General features: G+C 38.7%; 1 non-coding gene across 1 annotated transcript; it reads right to left on the bottom strand.

The window, feature by feature from the left end:
- Nucleotides 1-1109: 1109 nt before the first annotated feature.
- LOC138823458 (U6 spliceosomal RNA) lies at nt 1110-1216 on the bottom strand. The gene has a single exon (XR_011370816.1). It is a non-coding gene; the product is annotated as a U6 spliceosomal RNA (small nuclear RNA).
- Between the last annotated feature and the right edge of the window lie 5862 nt (nt 1217-7078).

Here is a 7078-nt window from a genome sequence, read left to right on the forward strand (position 1 = left end):
GTAGCCAAGTAAGAACAGCACTATGCACGTGGTATTCAGGTAAAGGGTAGGTTTAGGTTTTTAAAAAGAGGTAGCCGACTAAGAACAGCACCAGCACGCACGTGGTATTCAGGTAAAGGGTAGGTTTATTCAGTAGACCTGCTGGGACCAGGCAAGGTTGGCACTGGGAAAGGCCTAGGAAAGAGAGAGAGAGCTGGGAAAGAGAGAGGAAGAAAGAGAGAGAAAAGAGCTTGAGAAGAGCTAGACAAGAGCAGAGAGAGAGGTAGCCGAGTAAGAACAGCAGCACACACGTGGTATTCAGGTAAGGGGTAAGTTTATTCAGTAGACCTGCTGGGACCAGGCAAGGTTGGCACTCCACGTGGCTGGGAAAGGCCTGGGAATGAGAGAGAGCTGGGAGAGGAAAGAGCTAGAGCAGAGAGAGCTAGAAAAGAACAGCGAGGTAGGTAGCAGAGAGAGCTAGAATAGAGCAGCAAGAGGGCATCTGGGCCTGGGCTAGGCCTTATCTAGGGTATGGACGGGGAAAGGTGTGGCCACATCAAATTCAGATGTGACCTCAGCGGATGCAGTTGTGACCTCTTCCAGGTGTCCCAGTTGCCTAGGTAACGCAGGTACTGGGTGGAGACTTTGCAAGGAGGGTGGAGTCTGCTAGCCATCCAGGAGCTGACCTTACGTACACCTTCCCTGTAAGGGAGAGAGAAATGGCTATATGTGTACGTAGTTATTAAGGAGAATGAATGAGCCTGAAGACAGAAATTAGCTTGTAAACTTATGGTTTAGAATGTTAATGAGCCCAAGGAACAGATATTTTCTTATGAAGTCTACCAAGGTGTGGTCACATAGTTCAATGTCTTCCTACCCACCATTTCTTGTTGTTGTTGTTGGTTGTGGTGTTTAAACTCGGGGCTTTGGCAATGTCCTTGAGCTCTTTTGCTCAGGGCTAGTGCTCTAGTACTTGGAACTACAGCCGGACTTCGTTTTTTGAGTGGTTAATTGGAGATAAGAGTCTCACAGGGACTTTCCTGCTCATGGTGGCTTTGAACCACGATCCTCAGATCTCAGCCTCCTGAGTAGCTAGGATTATAGTTATGAGCCACCAGCTCCTGGCTAAAAAAAATATGGAACACTTCATGAATTTGCATGTTATCCTTGAGCAGGGGCCATGCTAATCTTCTCTGTATGTTCCAATTATAGTTATACGTCCTGCCAAAACAAGCACCTCTTTTTCTCATCATCTTTTCATCTTTTTAGTTTTTCTGAGACATGAAATTCCAAGGTGAAGATGGGTTCCTGGTTGTCGGTCTTGACTTGATGGGAATAAGAGTTCCACAGAACATCTGTTCATTCAGGGAGAAGAGAGGATGTGCAGGGAGGGACTCTTGAGTTGGAGGCAGCTCCTCCGCCTTCTCAACCTATCACAGTAACAATCTACAGAGTGTGATTACCTCCTCTCAATAGAAGCTTTGAAAATGTCCCCATGATTTTGATGTTCAGATTTGTGACTAAGGATAGGAGAGTTATTGAACAAAGACTGGGCCTGATTGCCACCAGGCAGAAGCTAAGTTGAGAGGCACGGTGGTCATGGGAGGCATAGAACTTAATCATTAGGAACCAGAGACATGGAAAGGGCCAAGTTACTGTCCTAAGCACAATCTTAGCTGACAACTGCAAGCCAAGAGCTTGCATAACAAATTTAAGGAAGTGTATTTTAGCCACACATGGACATTCATGAATCTTGTAGTGGTCCTTGTCTTTGACACATGCATCTGATGGTTACCAGATGCTCTGGTAAATGTAAAGAAAGATGACTGATTAGGATGTCTTTTGGCTGATGTTTCTCTTGTTCCTTTTTCCTGGAATAACTGACTCTAGAAGATAGTATCAAACATTTAGGTGCAGTTTTTCTTTAGAATTTAGAATTTTCTGACAAAGTAAAGTCAATAGAATTTACACAATGAATATTATACAGTGGTGAGACCAAATGAACTGCACAACTATACAGCTTTTACATATATATATATATATATATATATACATATGTACACATATATATACATATATATAAAATCAGGTTGAAGTCACACAAAATAATGCTTAATATATGATTCCACCGACATAAATTTCAAATGTAGTCAATAATAAGGGTTAGGAGTGGGACAGAAGTTAGAGAAGGGAAGAGATTCAAGGCAGATTTTCTGAGATGCTGTTAATATTTTCATTATTAATCTGAATACTGGTTATTACAGGTGTTTTTGCTTTGCCAATATTCACAAGCTTATAATTCATAGGTTTATAAATTGTGCCCTTCTGTGTATGTTATATGTGAATACAAACAGCAGAACATTTTTAAATGAATTCTGTTGGAAAAGTAAAAAAAAATAAGCCAATTTGTAAAGTTACCCCTGGGCGACATCCCTCCTCTCTTATGTCTGTCTTGAAGATTAATATAGATGAAAGAAACCATTGCCCACAAACCTTAAGCACCAAATCCCCTCATTCCTGGTTCTTCTCCAGGATTCTGCATAACTCAACTTTGTTCATAAAAGAAAATATACAAGCACAAACTTCAAAAGTCACTAATTCCAAGTTTGTGCTATTCGATCAAAATCTTCTCTACATCCAGTTGGCTTACTAAGCTTTTTCCTTTTGTCCACACAATTATGAGATCAAATTTTAGAATTCATTTTCGCTTTTTAATTTCTTTTTTTGTCGGTCATGAGGTTTGAACTGTGGGCCTGGTCACTGTGCTTCAGCTCTTCAGCTCAAGGCATGTGTGCTCTACCACTTGAGCCACAGCAACACTTCTGGTTTTCTGAGTAGCTTATTGGAGATAAGAGTCAGACTTTCTTTCCCGGGCTGGCGTTGAACCCTGATCCTCAGATCTCAGCTTCCTGAGTAGCTAGGATTATAGGCATGAGTCACTGAAGCCCAGCTGCTTTTTAAAAATCTTTATTGTAAAGGTGATGAACAGGGCAGTTCCAGTTATATAAGTTAGGTAACGAGTATATTTCTTTTTAAACACTGTCACCCCTCCCTCATTTTTTCCCACTTGCCCCTCTCTACTCTCCTCACCCACCAAGTTGTATAGTTCATTTCCAACATAGTGTCAAATGGGTATCATTGTTGCATTAAATCATCCTTTGTCCTCTGTTTCTATGATTCTTTTCTCCTTCCAAGGAGCAGAAACTTATATACAAGACAAAGGGTACAGAAAACTAAAACAGCATAAAACATAGAAATAACTGCAGATGGGACATAATAAGAACCTCTTGGAGTTCATGTTGATACACTTCATTATATATGGTCCTATGCACTTAGTAATTGGGCTATTGAGATCCCCTGTTGAAAATATCATAGATATATTCTAGTTATTACAAATTAGGGACTACATTTCTTTGAGCCTGGCTTACTCGGCTTAATATAATTTTTTCCAAGTCTTTCCATTTCCTTACTAATGGGGCGATGTCATTCTTTCTGTTGAAAGCATAGAACTCCATTGTGTAAATATACCACATTTTCTTGATCCATTCATCTACTAAGGGGTATCTGGATTGCTTCCATATCTTAACTATGGTAAATAATGCTGCAATAAACGTGATTGTGCTGGTAGTATTAGTATGGCCTTGCTTGTAGTCATTTGCATAAATGCCCAGGAGTGGACTGCTGGGTCATAGGGGAACTCTATGTTTAGTCTTTTGAGGAACCTCCATCCTGTCTTCCAGAGTGGCTGAACAAGTGTTTAATCCCACCAACAGCATAGTAGTGTTCCTGTTGTGCCCAAGTCACAGGACCCCACCAAGAAGACCACCAAGAGTCAGACGTTATGAAATGCAAAAGCAAGGTTTTATTTAGATGGGCTGCAGATGGGGCCTCGTCCTATACTCACACACAGCGGAGCCTAGGAGGAGCACCCAAGCTAAAGATTTGCAGGGCTTATAAACAACCAGGTGTTTGGATTTCCACCACGTGTTGCTCTGCTAGCTGAGATAAACAAGCAACAAATGGTCACTGCCTCATAATCCTTCATTCCTTCTTGGCCACATCCCCACTAGCATCTATTGTTATTAGATTTCTTGATTATAGCCATTCTAACTGGGGTAAGGTAGAATCTCAATGCTTTGATTTACATTTCTTTTATGGCCAGAGATATTGAGTATTTCTTCATGTATCTAGTGGTCATTCTTATTTCCTCTTCAGAGAAGTCTCTCATTAAGTCTTTAGCCAACTCTTTAATGGGGTGGTTGTTTCTTTGGGAATTTATTTTGGGTAGCTTTAAGTTTCTGAACTTTAAGTATATTTAAGATATGAGGCCCTTGTCTGTTATATAGCTAGTGAAGATCTTCTCCCCATTTGTAGGTTTTCTAATTATCTTGCTAGCTATGTCCTTTGCCATGCACAAGTTCTGCAGTTTAATGCAATCCAATTTATCCAATCTTTCTTTGATGTGTTGTGTTTCTGGATCTTTACTTAGAAAGTTTTGACCTATGACAAGGAGCCCTAGTGTTTGCCCTATTCCTTCCTGTAATATATTCAGGATATCTGCTTTTACCTCAATGTCTTTGATCCATTTGGAATTGATTCTGGTGCAGAGTGATATATAAGGATCTAACTTCAGTTTTTTACATGTGTTTAGCCAATTCTGCCATCACCATTTACTGAATAGGCTGTCTTTCTTCTATCCTGTTTTTTGTTTTTTTGTTTTTTTTTGGCTCTCTTATAAAAGATTAGGTGGCCATAAGTCTGCAGGTTCATTTCTGGGTCTTCAGTTCTATTGCAATTGTCTTCAGACCTGTTCTTGATTTTCTTCACTTATATTTTGTCTAGATTAGAGCTCATAGTTAAGTATTTTACTAACATTCTAGATAACCTTATATTTTCTCTGTTCTCCCTGTGACTTCAAATCTATCTAGTAACAATCCTAATTAAAAGCCAGAAGTGAAGCTGTGGCTCAAGAGGTAGAGTAGTAACCTTGAGCAAAAATGATCAGGTACACAGCTTAGAAACTTACTGAGTTCAAATCCCACAAGATTGTCACAAAAAGTAAAAAATAAAAAGATAAAAATCTTATATACCTTTCTCTTCTTTTCCCCAAACCTCTACCATATCCAATTTAGTATGAATTTAGAAAACATTAATATTTTGTAGCAACTTTTAAAAATTTTTATTATTATTATAAATGTAATATACAGAAGGGTTAGAGTTACATATCAGATATAGAGTACATTTCTTTGGGGTCAATGTCACCCCTTCTCTCGTTCTTTCCCCGTTTTTCCCTCCCATCCTCCCCACAAGTTGTAAAGCTCATTTTCAACATAGTATCCAGTGAGTACCATTGCTTTTGCAGCAATTTTGAGCATCTCTATTTCCTTATTATAAGACACATATTTAACTGGTTATGTAACTGATTATGAGCTCCTATTTTGTTAACTCATCTGCATTTTTGAGGGAAAAATCTTTCTCCCATTGTTCTTTTCAAAACGAATGTAGTACTAATCTAATCCATCTTCCATATTTCAACCAAATGATATTCCCAAACTATAGTCATAATTACACCCATTCTTAAGTACTGATGCCTCAAAATGATGCCGATTTTATGACTGAGACAAAAATATTTACCATGATTCACTGGCTAAACATGACATGGCATGTGCCTTTCTCAACTAGATCCTATGTTCTCTCCTTAACTCTAGCCATTCAAAGATGGGGTTTTTATTTTTTATTTTTGCTTCTGAACCCATGTCACTTTTCCATTTTGTTGCCTTTGTGTGGGATGTTCTTTATTTGATTATAATCTTGTTTCCTGAGATTTCATCTTATGTCACTTCCTTCCAGAAGCTTTTTAACCTTCAGGCTAAATCAAGTTCTCCACCTTCAGTTTCGTTTCTTCAAAACCAGACATCATGTGGGCAACCTCTACTTCTTAGCATTATAGTGACAGCTCCATAACGTTAAGAAATTGATCTGTTTTGTTTTCTGTTATTCCTATAATAAAGTACAATGCTTTCAACATAGTAAACATTCAATATCAACCAGAATCTTGTATAAGATTTCACTTGTAATATATGTACTATTTCTGATCAGTATAAGCTCTACCCTTATCAGGATTAGCTCCTGTTGAAGCAGGAAGGGTTCAGTTGCTGGTAAAGAAGGAAATATGGATGTTTTAGAGACTCACTGCTTGCCTTTCTTTACTAATCACATCCACATCTTTTGTGAAATTGGTCCCATAGTCCAAGGAGGAAAAGGTAAGCAGTCATTTATGTTAGAAATAAAAAGTTAATGCTTTGGGGTAAATATCTGATCCTTCTACAAGACAGTCAATAAATTGTATTCTGTTTTTATTTCAAAGCCTCTGCTTCATTAGTATTGAACTTGAATGGAGCATGAGAACCTCTATAGATTCTGAGGGTTAGGTTACATATTCATATGTTTATGGTAAGCATCAGAAAGGAAAGAGGGCTGAGTTCAATAATAAAGAAAACTCAATACAAAATGCAAAGTGCCCTTACGCAGATGTGTGAACAAAAATTTGAGTCATTAGGAAAGTCCAACAAAGAACTCTTGGAGAGGCAAAGCCACCTTCCTGCTAAGACTTTGGTACCCTAGAGGTAAGGGGACTATTTTGCTGATGGGTAGTCTACCAAGAAAGGAAAAAATAGCATTCACATCAACATTGTGTGTCAGCATAGCTGTACCTTATTGTTGTCTCTGTATACCCCATTTTCTCTTTGGCTCTCTGTCTGTCTGTCTCTGTCTGTCTCTTTACAGTACTAGAAATTGAAGTCAGAGCCTCAAGCATGCTAGGCAAGCACTCTACCACTGAGACACATGTCCAGCCCTGTACTTGATTTTCAAAAGAAAAAAAATATTCTCAAAGAAAGAAAGAAAAATATCACCTTTGGAAACCTCTTCAAATGCTAACAGCTATTTCTACTTATATCTCTAAAGAGTGCAGATTCCACTCACTGTCCCAGATGTTGTAGTAATTCTCAAAAGGTGGTGCCTTTGTCATGCTCGGTAAATCAGGAAAATGCTAGCTGGAGAAACTAAATCTTCAGATTTATTAAGGACGTCACAAAGG

The sequence above is a fragment of the Dipodomys merriami genome, unplaced genomic scaffold (genome assembly GCF_024711535.1).
Source record: "Dipodomys merriami isolate MVZ:Mamm:240054 unplaced genomic scaffold, mDipMer1.0.p SCAF_12, whole genome shotgun sequence".
In the NCBI taxonomy this organism is placed as follows: Eukaryota; Metazoa; Chordata; class Mammalia; order Rodentia; family Heteromyidae; genus Dipodomys; species Dipodomys merriami.